This window comes from Polypterus senegalus, chromosome 10, assembly GCF_016835505.1.
Source record: "Polypterus senegalus isolate Bchr_013 chromosome 10, ASM1683550v1, whole genome shotgun sequence".
Classification (NCBI taxonomy): Eukaryota; Metazoa; Chordata; class Cladistia; order Polypteriformes; family Polypteridae; genus Polypterus; species Polypterus senegalus.
Window position 1 is genome coordinate 128,393,210 of NC_053163.1, and position 16,925 is coordinate 128,410,134.

The window sequence follows — 16,925 nt, forward strand, 5'->3', positions numbered from 1 at the left end:
AATTTCAGTTTTGAAGATGTGCCAAACAAGCATACATAAAAGCACATTTTTCAGTTATAGCGCCGAGGTTTCTTATGTTAAATAGGCCAGGGGTCCCTATCCATTAGGCTCAACATGCAGACACCAAGGAACCACATAGAAATAACTAGTAAGAGATACATAATTAAAATAATACATTAATACAAAATAATAAATAACAAAGCAATATTCACTAAAATAATAAAGTACAAATATACAATTAGTATAATTTACAAGAAAATGAAAAGAATAAATAAAAGGTAAGGACAGGACACTTTAGCCAGAGATGAAACCCTAGATGTCCCATTATTTGGATAGCATGTGTGTTATATCCAACAACACATAACACATCATAACAAATAATGGATCAGACAAGAAAATTCCTTAAGTGCAGACACTGATGCCAACTCAGTTAGTGAACCTATAGCCTGGAACTTAAGTGTAAGATTTCCAACCAGAAACCCACCGTACACAAGCCCACCCTAATTTACTGACTCACAGTAGACAATAAAATAGATGATATTATTCAGGAGGTAAGCATGTTCCAAAAAAAAAAAACAAAATAAGGTCAGAACCAAAAATCAAGTCAGTCATTCATCAGTACCAGAAACACTGGTTAAAATGAAAAATTAGAGGCCAGAGCAAAAATTAATTAACTGGAAAGTCAATAGCAAAAGGTATTTTAGAATGCTGCAAAGGTTTTAATGTCTAATCTGCAAGATCAGATATCCCAGAAATGCCCATGTCGGCCTTTAAACTGTCGTTCCCCTGACATGAACCCCACTTGGACCAGCTGCAACCTACCTGTAACATTTTCTGAACATTTGTTCAACCATTTTTGCATGATAGTGAACAAACAGCAAACAGGATGCAATATGAAAGCTGAAATGAGGTCCATGTTACAAAACAGATAAATATTGTCAAACAAAGCTGAAAAGTTTAAAAGACAGAAAAAGTTTTACAATTATAGTTATTTATTTAGAAATACCCAATTCACTAATAACACTGGTTTTATAGTTTTGTACTCTTGTTTAAACACATTAATACTTTACATTGTCCGTCTATGCATCAGATTGTTTTCTGAACTTGTTTATCCCAATGATGTGTGTTGTACTCCTTCAGCACTAGGTGTCAATTATCATTAGTCATCATAGGTCACACTCACACATAACGGGCTGGTCAGATTTTCTCTTTTAACCTTAAAAAAATATTTTTGAAAGGAGAATGAAGTACCTACAGAAAGATATGAGCAGGTCATTCTAAATCCTGAACAGGCTGAGTTTTGAATCTAGTGTCCAGGAGTTGTGAGAAGACTCTGAGCTGTCCACTCCATACTGAAAGACCATCTAATCAGGAAAGCAGGCAGATCTTTATTATGAGCACTCTTAAGATTGTGGCAGTATCAGATCTTATGTAGTTTGACATACGGCATCTTCAACTGTAAATGTGGAACAGTTAAAAGTTTATAAAACAAATGCTCTCAAGTCTGTCACAGTTTCTGTGAAAACGCAAAGTATTACTGAGAGAATTCCAATCATCAGGTTTCTTTCATTATTCTACATTTGAATTTTTTTGTGCTTTACTTTATTCAGGTAAAAATAAGGCAAAGCTTTTCCTCATCTGATTATGTCTGAATGTCTCTTTAAGAAAGAGAAGTCTGAGAGGAAGGACAACCTCGACCCTGGTCAATTTGCTTCTGCTGGCAAGAAGCCTAACCTCTCCCTCCTTCCCAACGTTCACCACCCATGCATGTTGCTTCATCCAGTTCTTCATTCACACAAATCCTTGATCTCCCACTGACCACCTTGACTCATGGATTTGCATTATGATAACCCACACCATGATTTCTTTCAAGAAATGTGTAATCTGCAGTCACCCAAACCCCTATCTCCAATCTGTATTGCTATGAATACTCCCAAACGAAAATACCGACGCTCAGCTGTAGTCACTCCATCAACGTCCAATGCAAAACCAATCCATTGCCTTCGGTCCAACTCTCGCTGTAGGCCAATTGACTCCTGCAGTCCACACACTATGCCTACCTCAAAATCAGCCCCGCCCAACATTAAAGAATGGACTGTAGCCCGTTTAAAACATGTCCTCCATGAAAGAGGTGTCTCCTTTGCTAAGTCATCTCCAAAACGAAAGTTGTTTTCTCTTTATCTATCCACTTTGCAAGGGAAGCAGAGAGCAGCTCCTCAACAGTTCTCCCAGTTATCATTTGATTCATCTTCTAATGAAACTCTTGTCTCCTTGCCTGATCCAGCTCCTGATCACAATCCTCCTGATGCCTACTCCAAAATCTCAAAGTCTACTGAATATGTTTCTTCCCCGCTTTCTGCTCCTAACCCTAGGTTATCTACTCTGTCATCTTTCCGATGTCCCATTAGAGTAAGGAGCCCCACACAATGCACAACATCCATGCAAGCCTCACCCACCTGCCCTTCGTAGCTCATTTCTAATCTTTCTCTGTTTTTTACGTCAATCACTAGTATGCAGCCGGACTTGTCAGGTTTGTTTCAGTTTATTTCAAACAAATTGTGATGTTTTTTCTATTCTTTACCATTCCTAAAACCAAAAGAAATTATATACACATTTAATTTGTATTGTGAAGGAGTTAAATGGGACCTCATTGATAAACTGTCTTCAAATATGCCAGACATATCCATATATTATTAAAAGACTGATGGTCCCCACAACTCAGAATTGTATTCAGAATGTTTGAGAAAATATCTATGTAAAGATAATTCTTCATCTTTATAAAAACTGCTTAATCCAGTTCAGAGTGTAGATGGGTGAAGATGGTCTTATCAGACTCCATGCAGGACCATTCCCAGAAGAAATATGGTGGTGTGGATTATACTGGAAAAAGCAACATGTGTATTTACAACTCCAAAGATGACCAATGCAAAAAGTGAGGATGCCATCATGACATTTAAAACAAAGCTGGGAAAGAGAAGCTATAACAATTTCATATTGAATCTCGTTTCCAGCACTGCTCTCCTAATAGTTCACAAAAGCTATGTCAGGACACTTGCTGACACTTGAACTGGAAAACTGGGATGGCTGAACTCAAAGCTGTTGTTGTTTTAGTAGCTATATTTATGAGATTCAGATGCAAACTCTTCCTAGCTACATGGTCACTACAAGATGGGTTAAACATGGGACTGAAAAATGCAATGCAAAAATGAATAAACAGCATCGTGAGAAATGGGAATGCCAGTGGGAGCAGTATGAGAGCAGACTAAAGAGCCACATCATACTTGATCAGAGATGCGGCATTTGAAAATGCTGATATACACAATAGTCTGAGTCTACCGAGGAATGGTGCTGACTGAGAAGCCAAAGTTCAAAAGAGCAGAGGCAATCATTTTTATATTAAGGCACCGAAATACACAAAGCCAACAGTCAAGGGGCTAATGGTTTCCCTGTCTTGACCAAGTTAAATTATTGGTCAGATTGCAGAGGCACAATGCTGTGATCACCTTTATGCTAAGTGTGTAGTGGTGTTCAAAATGTGAGTCTGATATATGTGTACCAAATAAAATAAAACTGTACACAGGATTACTTTTTTGATTACTAAACATTTTCTTAATATAAAATCACAATTTAATGTGCACACACACACCTGGTCAGCTAGACATGGTCAGCTAGACAAGAACCCTGATGCTCTGTTGTAGGGAAGGCCAGTTAAAAAAAAACAACAAAAGGACCAAGACTAAATGACAGGATTGAGAGTAGGAGTGCTTAAAACTCTCAGTTTCTCCACATACACTACAGCCCGGGCATCCACTAGTTGGATTATGAGGTTTCAGCAAAAAGGATCCTTAAGACAGTCAGTGGTTTTTATTTTTATGACCACCTTTTGCTGAGGTTTCAGATTAGGCTCCAAAACACCATGTTTATGTTCACATTTTTTAGTCCTAAAATTGCTGAAATAAAACAAAGTTCTCAACCCCGTTTAATCCAGTTCAGGGTTGCAGATGGGAAAAGATAAATCTCCTCACCTTTAAGCACAAGGCAAGGAACCAACCCTGGAGAGGATGTCAGTCGATCACAGTGCTCCCTCTCACACACACATAAACTCTGAGACTCACATATTCCAATCTGTTATTGCCGATTAGTCAGACATGCACATGTTTGGGATGGAGGATGAAAAATGGAGTATGTGAAGAAAACCCTACACTAACATTGGGTATAAGTGCAAATTTTACAGAGAGAATGGCTGAGCAAGGGACTGAAGCTCAGGATGCTGGAACTCTTAAGAATCACGTTATACTGAGCAGAGGAATAATTACTTACAAACCAGGCTTTAAATAAGTAGTGTATGTCCCTGTTGTTATCATTGACATGAATGTTATATTTGTTTTCTCTATTTACATGGACTTCCTCCTAATGTCCAAGACAGACCATTAGATCTACTGTGCTAATCCGAGAATATCGCTGTGTCCAGTTGCCATGCAATTGAGTGACTTTCTGTACTGAGCCACCTCCTGCCTTGTAACCATTGCCAATGTGACAACATGAAGCTTTCTGAGACACTGACCTCTAGGTACAGAGAGCAAAAATGTATAGATTGACATTTGAAGGAAATGAAAATAAAAGGAGAGAATGCTGACCCAGACAGTTTTATGTTGCTCTTTAGGATTTCTGTTTAATTTCACTGCTATCTGAGTCCTAAAATGGGAAGTTATTAAGAGTTCCTAATTGATCCCTCTCTCTTCTGCCTCTACTTTGTGCCTGTTTACTCCTTGTTTGAGCTTGCTTGTGGTTTCTGTAAGTCCACTCCTTTGACAACTGTACAGTAGTAAGGACTTGGAGGTGAGCTGTGGTTGAGAGTCCAGACAGCTGCTCATGAGACCTTACCTAAAAATGTCTTTGCCTTTAGCAACATAGCAATAGTTGCAAGAAAATACATCAGTAGTCTTAACAGAAGAAATACTATCATTGCCACAAATAAGATTATTATAATTTGTCTTTTACTAATCTTTGTATATTTTAAAACACTGCAAAAGTTTTAAAACCATATTTTATACAAGTTTAATTAGAGTTGACACATTTAAAAGTGACCTCTAACTAGACTTTGCTTTGACATATCAACCACAACCTTTTCTGCCACCTTTAGACAAAAGAATGATAAATAACATTTGAAAGACATCATAAAAATGCCTTGTATCAGAGTCTGACATCACTAGGAGTCTTCTAAACTGTGGTTGGCTTTACACTGGCACACTGGTTCATTCCGATAACTACCAGATGAGGCTTCCTTGATGCTCTTCCTCAAAGTCTCAGCACACTGGGGAAATTCCTAAGGACCGGAAAATAGCAAAAATGACCCCGTTAAAAAAAACAGGCAGATCCAAGTAACTGTTGGACGATAAGGTTTACATGCAACATGAGTAAATTAAGACAGTGAAGGTGGTGTGTAACTAACATGCTGGAATACTGTGAGGGCGCAGGAAAAGGATACAAACAGAGGGATGCATATGATATTGTTTTTATTAACTAGGGGGGTTTGCCCCCTGCTTGCTTCGCTCGCCAACCCCTGGGCTGGCGCCACGCACTAGCCACTTTGTGGTTCAGCCGCTCGCGTATGGGGCTGCTGATGTACAATTTAAACAGATTGTTATTTTCATGGGAATTGTTACATACAGTATGCATAATATAACTAACTATTTTACATTACAGTGAGTAATTAACCATATTAAAAATAGTAAAATGTAATAATTTGAAAGTAAATTATGTTTCATGTTGCATTAGAGTTATTTGTTGCGTTATATAATTTTGTTCTGTTTGGATTTAAATTAACACACAAATACTTTTTCAACTTACACTTCAGTAAAAACAATTTTTTGAGTTCAATTTTCATCAATACCGCATTGCATTTTGATTCTGTGTTTGGACTTACATCATGACAACGCAACGTGTATCTCTGCCCGTGAGTGAATTTTGTTTCTTTCTCTCTAATAAATAAACTGACTTGTTTGAATGTTTTGCCTCTGTAATTTTTTAATTGTCTTTGCAAAAGCTATTCTAACGAGAAACTGTTAACTTTTTAATATGAATGGCATATCAAGATCTCCTTTGGTTATTTGTGGAAGATGTACTACATTACCTTTCTTGCATACATCCTTCTTTCAAAAGTAATGAGGGCAGTGAAAGACTGTACAGTGTTAACAATTGTATATATTGTACAGGATATTGTAATTTGATGTTTTCACCTTCTGCACCACCAACTGTTTCAGCATAGTCTATTGATACGCATTTAACCAATTTGCCATGTAACCAATCAACAACTTTTGCGTAAATTCATTTGACTAAATCATTTCTCGGTGCTAGGATTGCCCTTGTACTCATTTCTTCTATTGATAACCTTTACGGATGAAATTCTTCAATAAGTACATAGTAAGTCTTCTTTTCTTGGGAACTTAAAGTGCGGAAAACGTTCAAATTTATAAGAGCTGAGAGAGCAGGAACGGTGGCTGGCAAAAGCATTCACACAAATGAGAGGTGAGAGGGCTGTGTGCATGGTTGAATATGGTTGAGAAGAAGGCGTGACTTAAAAAAATCTTATGGCCAAAGTCTCATCTCACGGGACTTGAAATTATCTCTTTGAAAAAGTCTTGTCTCAGGATTTGCTTTTATAAAAGAGAGATTTATTTGATAAGATCCCACATGAGATGTTGGGCATCAAAGTTTAAGAAGTGAGAGTTCAGGGTATTGTATGTAGAATGGTACAAAACTGGCTGAAAGACAGGAAGCCACATTACTGTCTGGTTTGGATACTGCAGTGCCTCTGATTGTAAGGTCCTACAACTGAAAGTGCACATAGCAGAAAAGATCATTGGGACCTCTCTGCTCTCCATTAAATGCGTCTTTATAAAACTTTGCATCCACTAAGCCTATAGCATTGTTAACCCCTCCCATGGTCTCTTTGTCCCACTTCAATCTGACAGAAGGTACTGTAGCATCCAAACCAGTTTTGCCAGGCTCCACAGCAACAGCTTCTACTCCTTGGCTGACTCTGAACTCTGTGCTCCCCTCCTGCCCTCAGATCTTCTCCTAGTAGCTTATTCCTGTACAGTATATTTGTTAAAACACTTGTTACTACAGCTGTTTTTTATTATTGCTTTATTTTTATGTATTACTATGTATTTCAAATTATTACAATCTATTCACTTAACTATTTTTTTTTCTATTCAATAAAATAATTATAATATATTTTTTCGTAGGCACTTTTCTAAACACTCAAGGACACCAAACAATAGATTAAACACACATTATAAACAAAACTAAAATACAAAATAAAAACATTTACCGGCGAGCAGTGGTGACCAGTCCTGCCAGCGTTCGCTCAACCAGAAGTCAGTTTCAGCCTGATTTAATTTTCTATTACTAGTGGTGCTATCCATCCAAGAGACGTTGAAAGTAATCAGCTTAGACCTCAGTGTTGGCATTTGTAGTGCAGTGTGTCTGTCCAGTTGCTATGGCTCTGTTGTATAGAATTTGGTACAGGATTCATAAAACCAGTGCTAATGTTTGTAATCCATTGGATCGCAGAGACACAAGACACTTTTTTCATTAAGGTGGATAGTATAATGTAGTTCTTTACCTGTCATGCACTTGTCTTGTGTTAAAGTATATGTTGCACTACGGTCCTGGGGATTTTTATTTCTTGCCAGTGTACGCTGCAATATAGTGTATGGGTGATATGACAATAAAGACACTTAACTTGACTTTGACTTGACTTGATTTGCAAAGGGTAATGGTGTGAGGAACTTTATCAGAATTGAGTGATGTTAAAACTGATGTCCCTCAGGGGTCAATGCTGGGGTTTTTGCTTTTTTCAATATACATAAATACTTTGGATAGAAATGTAAATAATAACCCAGTAGTACACTTGGTAGTCCAACAATACTACACCACATTCTTCTTTTTATCTTTGTTATACTTTATTTTTAATATTTGTTCTTTTTCTTCTTCCATATGAACAAACTGTTACTAGAATCAAGCTTATTTTTTAAAGTAAGGGTTAATTAATAATTTTAGGAATACTCTGAAATAGAAATAAAAATTTTGGGAGAATATTTATTTTGACTATGTGTGGCCGAGTGCAGGAATGACAAGTTGCAGAAGGATGAAAAGTTAGGGCACCAACCGAGTCATCCCTTTCAATTGAATAAAGTCCAACAAAAACCACACCTCTTGGAGTTTATACGAGGAGCCCTTTGGGTAAATAATATCAAAAGCATTCGGCTCTTCACCGCAGAATTAATGGTCATTTACTGGAGCTCCATCTGGTAGGTCCATCTGATCACAAAAGGCACCTCTTTCCAGGCTCCTTCCAGGTTTCTTATAATGCACAAACTAAAGAGGCAGGGCTGTGTGCCCTCAATGGGTGGTTTCATGGAGCTGCAAGAAGAGAAGGAGAAGAGAACGTTAGCACATTCCTTGATCAAGCCCATGAGGTGAACTCTGACACGCATATGCATGATATAGTTAAACTGTTCTGACTCATTCAGCAAAAAGGCTTCTAACATAAGATATTATTGTTTTTGTTTTTAACCAATCAGTTTTTAACTAGAATCTTATCTCTGTTCAGAATAAACCAACCTTCTTAATCAGTTTATTTAGTCTGTTTGTGTCACCCCACACTAATGGCTTTTCCTGAGCCCACTACAGTGTAAAAAAATCACTGACCACTGCAAACTGGTAGAACACACGTAAGAACGGGACAAATACACCAAACGACCTCTTCCTCCTTAGGAAACATAGGTGAATCTGACTTTCTTGAAAACAGCGTCTGTGTTAGTAATCTACTCAAGCTTGTCGCTCAGATATATACTGTAGTGAGATACTTGTATGTCCTAACCTCCTCCACATTTTCACCATCAATGAGAATCAAGGGCAGACCAGGGGTAACACTCCTGAAACCTACAATTATCTTCTCTGCTTTGCTGATTTTGAGCATCAGGCGGTTCAGTTTCCACCAATCAACAAAGTCCTTCACTAGTGTCCTGTAGTCACTTTTCTTCACACCCCTGATACCCAACTATGGCTGTGTCATCGGAGCATTTCTGCAGATGATGTTGAATCCAGTATTGTATCAAAAGCCTGAGATGAACTGGGTAAACAGGAGGGGAGTCAGTATAGTACCCTATGGGAAGTGTATAGTATTCATGAACATGTCCCAATACACACTTATTAAGCCACACAACTGTAGTCTACCAGTTAAGTAGTCCGTCATCCAGAACACATCAACCTTCATTAAATAGAACTTCCAAGCAGTTTGGAATCTTTTCTGGGAATAGGCTCAATTCAGCAGATAAATTACGACATTGTCAACACCTCTGTAACTTGGTAAGCAAACTGCAGAAGGTCCATTACTATCCTGACCAGAGGTCACATGTGAGTGAATAGTAACCTTTGTAAGATCTGCATAATATGTTAAGTCAGAATCACTACTTGGTAGTCTTTTGGCTAGATTATTAGGGGATCTGATACCATACAAAATGTTTTCCATATAGCAGGGATACTTTGTAGGATCATACTCAGATTGAGGAGACTCTGAAAAAATTCACACAATGGCCCAGCACACTCTTTGAATACAATCAGGCTGACTCCACCAGATTCAGCAACTTTGCCTTGCCTGGGTTCCCTTAGTTATTTTACTAAATAACATTTTTGATTTTGTTTAAATAACTAAGCCTTTTCTCCTGAATCTTTTCAATTCTTGCTGTTATTGTTTTCATCCCTACAATAAATAGCAAAAATCTCCAAAGCAGCTACAAACGTTGTCTCCTAAAACAGGCAAACCAAAAGAGGAAAATCAAATCCTCAAATCTAAAAATCAATAACCGAACAAAGTTAAAATATCGAAAAACTAGTAATCCAAGCAAAGAGGTGAAAAGTCAAAAACGGGAGGGGGGGGGGGGGTCAAACAATACAAGCGTGGAACTGCTAATAAATCTGCACAGAACTGACGCCACAGGTGGTTCATATAGGCCTCCTTAGGTGACATCTGAAGCCCTCTTTAATGCATTAATAGCTGGGAAAAGTGCCAGGGTGGAATTATAAAAAAAACAAGCAAAGAAGGAATTGGGGGAAAATTTCAACATGAGCAAAAAAATGAAACATATAAAAAAGGCAAAATTGCACTCCCAACAGTTACATACTTTGCCCCCAGATCACCTCACATATTTTGTTAATCCATGCACAAGGTAACTGGTGGGCTGCACCTCCTGGTGCAGGACATCCTACTAAATAATAAACAGTGTTGTCTTCTTTTCAGTAGAACAAAAGGAGCTGCTCTTCCAAGTCAAACTCCGATGGATCCACAGATATATGCATGACATGGATGGGGAAAAATTCCCTTTTCAGCAGATGCTTCCCGAGGATAGCTGCACTTTAGCTGATGGAGTCTCAGAGGAGAGGGGCAGTCACCAGATAATGATGGCTGCAGAACTGGAGGCAAACTTCCTTGACTTTAACACACAAATGGAATTTTTCAATATGAAAACGCCCAGCCATGAACATATCGGCACTTTTATGGAAGACACCTGTCGACTGGATTCATATGAAAAAGAATCAGATGATTTATGGTCCTCTCCAAAGATGCAGTTTCCTCAGTTGCACAGTTTAAATGTAAAGACACTACAATTGGAGTCATTGCAGCCAGGACCCGACAATGATTCTTACTTCAGGAAGGCTGGAGGAGATCCAACATTTTCAACATCTGCCAGCAACTTTGGGACAAGTAAGTGTTTCTGAAATATTGGGAATAGATCTTGGAAAAATCTAGGGTTGTGTCTATGTAAGATCTATGTTTAATTTCTAGGTATCAGTGTGCAGCTCCACTACGTGTCCGATGGAGGAGGATACAAATGACAAAAAGCTGGTGGCACAGGTGTTAACTGATCTCTAAAACTTGTCTCTAAAAGTTCTGCTTCAATTTTAGTCCACTCATTGACTTCATGAAGCTTGCAAGCTCTCCCTATTTCAGATTGGGTTTTCTTTTGAGTTTCCAGGAACCACTTCCTGTAGATTTGCTGGTTAGGTTAATTGATGGCTCTGAATAGTCATGGTAAAAATGATCATGGGGTTAAAACAGTGTACCCTGAAAGGAACTGGAATCTCATACAGAGATGTCCATCCTAACTTCTGTAATGGAAGGACAGGCAACACTTTAGGAAGTATTGGGTTCACAATAATTGTTGGAGGCATATTGTTAAAATGGTCTCCTTCTTTCCAAAATGATGTGCTCACTCATTACAACTTCTCAATTCTGAAGGTGGTAGTGGAAAGTGTTACAATGAATATGCCACACATCCTTTCTTCCTAATGTAAATTCTTAAACCAGTCCCCAGACACTCAGCTAACCCGCATATCTGACACCTTTCATGTCATTAAAATTGTAAAAAGTATATAAAGAACATTAAAAGACATTTTACAAGGGAGACCATTCAGTTCAAATATTTTCAAATGCTGCCAGGGGCATAGCTCATAGCTTGCTCAAAATATTCTCACAACCCTTTGTCTTTAGAAGTACCTTCATAATGTCTGACTCCAAAACAGTCCTTGTGATCCACTGTTTAACTTAGAAAGGATTTGGCCCGTCACATTAGGACATTGACTTTTTCGATAATGATTAATGGAAAAGTACTCTTAAGTGTCAAACTGAAAACACATCTCTGCAAAGTGGTCTAAATTAATTACACATATAAAACACAATAATTGATCCCAGGTAGTTTTAGAAGCCGTAGAATTACTTCAATGAAGGTCACTTGCCTGAGGCTTCAATTGATTGCAGTATAAATGCACCTGAATGTGGAAGGTCCAAATTGTGGTCAGTCAGTTTGGTGGCCTCAACTACACAAAGAAAACCATGGAACACTTGAAGCAACTGCATAAAAGGTGATTGAAAAGCACAAGTCAGGGGATGGAGACAAGAAAATATCCAAAACACAGAATATCCCTTGGAGTCCAGTTGACAGCTCAGCTGTTATCTGCCAAGAGCAGTCCGATTCCAAAAGTGAGTGTTCCTGTAAGAAAATGACTAGTGAGGGAGGACACCCAAAGAACTACTAGAATTCTGAAAAAATTGCAAGCAACAGTATCTGAGATTGGAGAGACAGTGCAAAACACAGCTGTATCTGGTTGCTTCAGCAGTTGCAGTTTTATGGGAGAGTGGCAAAGAGAACAGCCACTGTTTAAACAAAATGCATGTGATATCTCTAGATATTACCACAAGGCCTGGAAGAAGGTTCTATGGTCAGATGAGACAAAAATTGACTTTTTTGCCATTAGACTAAACACCATGTTTGAACACAGAACACTATCAAAAAATCACCATGCCACAGTTATGCATGGTCATGGCAGCATCAAGCTATGCAGGCGCTTCTCTACAGCCAGCCCTAAAAGGAGTGGAGGGCAAACCAAATGCAGAAAAATGCCGGAGGAAAACTTGATACAGTCTGCAAGAAAACTGCACCTTGGAAGAAGACTTGTTTTCCAGCAAGACAGTTACCTCAACTATAAAGCCAAATCTACTAAAGAATGGCTGACAACAATGTGCACATTTCAATCCAATTAATAAGTCATGGATGCACTTGAAAAAAACTATTCATTCATGGTCTCCATGCAACCTGACAGAGCTTGAGCAGTTTTGCAAAGAAGAATATGAAGAAATTGCAGTGTCCCAATGTGCAAAGCTGAAATAGAGAAACACAGATTCAAGACTGTCATGGCTACCTAAGGTGCATCTACTAAATACTGACCTGGTGGGGTGAATACACATGCAGTTAATTATTTTGTACTTGATATTTGTAGTTACTTTAGACCACTCTGCAGAGATCTATTTTCACATTGATATTAGAGTATTTCTGTTGGTCAATGTCACAAAAGCTATCTTAAATCCACTGTGATTCAATGTTGTGAAACAACAAAATACGAGAACTTCCAAATTATTTTGGCACTGCATGCATTTCATTGCTCTCTATTCCTCTGTTTCAAGTTCTTCCATGTCTTTTTAATCACCTTTGGCCTCATGTATAAACGGTGTGTACTCACAAAAATGTTGCGTAAAAACGTTTCCACATTCAAATCGCGATGTATAAAACCTAAACTTGGTGTAAAGCCACGCATATTTCCACGGTAGCTCATACCCTGTCGTTTGCAAGTTCTTTGCTCGGTTTTGCAGACTGGCAGCACCCAGCGTCAGTGTAGTGTTACTGTTCCTGTGTGGTTATCCTTTATTTTTTAGATCCACATCCCTGACACAGCTTTATAAATACACTGAAATGAACTGCATATTGTTTATTGGTTTAATGCATGTAATTGTAATTAACCTGTAACAATATAATGGTCCACGGAATGGTCAAACTATTCCAAATACCATAGCTGCTTTAGCGTTGTTACTCTCACTGCACCTTGGATCCCACATCAGATCATCTTTTTCCATATTACTCTCACTGCACCACTCTGAGTATTTATATCACAGCTGTACAACAGCTGATCGGAAAGAGAATTATCGGTATACAGCATCAAGCACACACTGCCTCTGCCATGCTGTCTATTGAACTGCTCCCATACGGCAAACGCTTCAGAGCCTTTCCTGTACGGACCTCGTGGTTCAGAAACAGTTTCATCCCAAGAACTCTAAACGCACTCCATCAGTCCATCAAGTGCTCCTTGTAGAACTGTTTGTATTTAGAAGTACAAATAAACCTCACTGTAAACTTGCACTACAGTTATAATATTGCACAACCTGAGCCACTTTATAAAGCACGTATTTACATATGATGATGATATCATTTTTAAGATGAAATGCAGCAAAATATGTTTATTATATTATACAGATAAAACTTTAACTACACGGTGCCGCAGCACTAGCAAGCCACTGGCGCTCCGTTTACGGATTGTTCCTGTGTCGCACTGTATTCTTCCTGGGGGAAGGATAGATGGATAGAATAATTAAATGCGTACAAAAAGATATTTTGATGTTCCTTAAAAGTTTTGAAGAATCAGCGTTCTAAGCTTACAGATGGCTTAACGTCTATTACAGAGCTGATTGTGTGGCAATTGGGTATTTGGAGAAAGAAAAGGAAGGACAGGAATTGGAGGTTAGTACGTTTGAAAGAGACAGTACTGCTACAATAAAGTATTTCATCAAAGGTCACGCATGGCGCAGCAAGCATCTTGCATGAAACATGAACACTCACTGTGCCACCGTGTTCCCATGTTTAATAACATGCTTTAACTCCTGTCATCATGAAAATGATATCATGTATACATCTCGGTATTTTAATTATTCAGAGAGCTGTAATATCACAAATGTAATGGATTCTGTGTCCTGTCGGAGGAAGAGAAAGCCTGGAAGCACGTACTGATTCACACACATAGAGCACATAGAAAAATCAAATGCAAAAGAAAGCATTTAACATGCTACTTTAGTTACAATGGGATTGAGAAACTAGTAAATGAAAAGATTTTAAGATTAAGTTTATGATGTTCTACTTTAATGACAAAAACAACTACATGATTAAAGCGGACATTTAGAGATTAAAGTTGACATTTCATGCTTTTTCCCCACTGTGTGCCTTTTTTTTTCTCTGCACCCTAAGCTTTCATATGACACTCAGACGGTGGGCTACGACTCGCCTTTTCATGGTGACTTTGATATCTGACAACTTCTTTTTTATTTCGGGCATTGTGTGACTTTGTGAATGTGAGCTTTCGAGTTTCTCCGACACTCTATGTTACTCGATCAACTTCCTTTTGTTTATACTACTGTTTAAACCAACAAATAGTACATTTTTCTTTGCCTCCACTTGGTGTTCGCTGAAATTCTTCGATTTTCCCTCTTGCTTTTGCCATTGCCTTTTCACAGAACGCTGAGCTTAAGGGCTATTTATATTTAGATTTGCGTATTCAAAGAGGTGTAATTCTGGGAGGAGTTGGAGCGGGACAGCAGGTGCGTGCATGTGCGTTACTTTTCACGCTGACCGGGATTTATGTAGCGAATGAACGTGGAATTTGGCGAATGCACAGATTTATGCATCTGGATTTTTTTGTGCTTAAGCACATTTCCGCTTATGTCCGTATGCCATGTTATAGTGTGAATTCTACGCACGGTGTTATACATGAGGCCCCTGGTGACCACAACTGCATATAGGGCTTTACATGCAGTCTCAATAGCATGAATGTCTCTGGTGACTATTCCTATGAAGTCAGTAAAAAGAGAATGGAGGGTCACGAGGTTGCTGGAAAGGGGTGTGTGGCGCTCTCAATATCTTTGCAAAAAGGACAAAGCTCCAAGTCTTTAGATTCCTGGTGCTTCCTGTTTTGCAATATGGTTGAGAGACATGTATGCAATCCAGTGGCCTGAGATGGAGACTGGACTCCTTCGTTACTGTGTCTCTTTGGAGAATCCTTGGGTACCCCTGGTTTGACTTTGTGTAGAACAAGTGTTTACTCTTGGAGTCCCAAATGAGGCACATTACCTGCATTGTGAGGGAGAGTTCGTTATTTCTTGTGGGTGATCCAGCTCACAGGATCCTCATTGCTGAGGACCCGAGCGGCTAGACCAGATCAGGTGGACGCCCATGTAACACCTGTCTGCAGCATTTAGATGGCCATTTCTGGAAAGTGGGACTGGAGCACATGTCTGCCTGGGGGTTTGGCAAATGGGATCCAAAGCCCTTTTGTCATGTGGTGGATGCGACAACAAGCTGTACCAGTGCATGCTCCCCGGCCTGACCTGACGTCACTCGCATATTATACTATGCACATCTGTTTACAATATGAGTTTTACACACCAATGTCTAGCTCGAACATTTTTTAAACTAGAGGGCTTTGCCCCTGCTCGCTTCGCTCGCCAACCCCCATTTTTGTTTTTCCGGATACACACTTTTTATGATTTTTTTTTCTTTGAATTGTTGCTATTTCATTAGTTTCTCTTTTATTTCAGAACTTCTGTAAAAACAATATTTGGAATCTTTCGAGTCCCAATGTGCTGAATCTTTTTAATGAGGTCAGTGAGACATGTGTTTAATGACTTTGTACCATAATTCAGGATAGGTTTCTCTATTTGGAATTTCAGCACAGACAAAACGATCAATATCATCAGCAGTTAATAATTTTTTTTGCAAAGTAACCAATAAATGCATGTGAGTTAAACCCCGTTTTTGAAATTCTCTGACTTAAATTTCAAAGCCTTACAATATTTGCATACTTCTAACATATCACCTATGTCCATATATTCGATCTCTATTCGCCTTTTAATAATTTCTCTTTGTTTGCACTTAAGCGATGTTTACTTTCTTTGTTTTGACAATGTCGTTTTTTTCTCCTTTTATATTCTTTATCTTGCTCTTCATGTGTTTCGCACCTACGTTTTTTTTTGAGTCTTTTGAATTCCAGTTTTCATTATCTCTAACCTGCTCTGCATGCGTTTGGCCAACTTGTTTTTTAACCTTTTTATGACGTTTTACTTTGTTTTCTACTCTGTCTTTTATTTCTGACCTCGCTTTGTCCTGCTTTTGTTTCAATTACACCTAGTCCTTGGTGATTACTTTCCCTTTTTCGAGGAATAATTTCCATTTGATTGTGCTACTGTGATCTTTACTTTCTTTTTTTATACTTTCTAATTTTCCTACTTTCATATTCTCTAACTTTGTCCACATGTGTATCGCGCCAATGTTTTTTTTTTGAGCCTTTCGAATTCCACTGCTTTCATAATCTCTAACCTGCTCTGCATGTGCATAGCACCAACATCCGGATTGGATGTGCTTTTTTTCAATTCCACTTGTTCTGGGCTGATAATTACTTTCCTTATTTTCTGAATTTGCACCTAAATTATTCTTTTTCTTTTTTCTCTTTTTCTCTCCAATGCTTTTGAGTCTCTTTTC

General features: G+C 38.4%; 1 pseudogene; it reads left to right on the plus strand.

Annotated features, from left to right (window-relative positions):
* Positions 1 to 10,371: 10,371 nt before the first annotated feature.
* The window catches only part of LOC120538244, a 34,990-nt pseudogene continuing 28,436 nt past the window's right edge, over positions 10,372 to 16,925 (plus strand).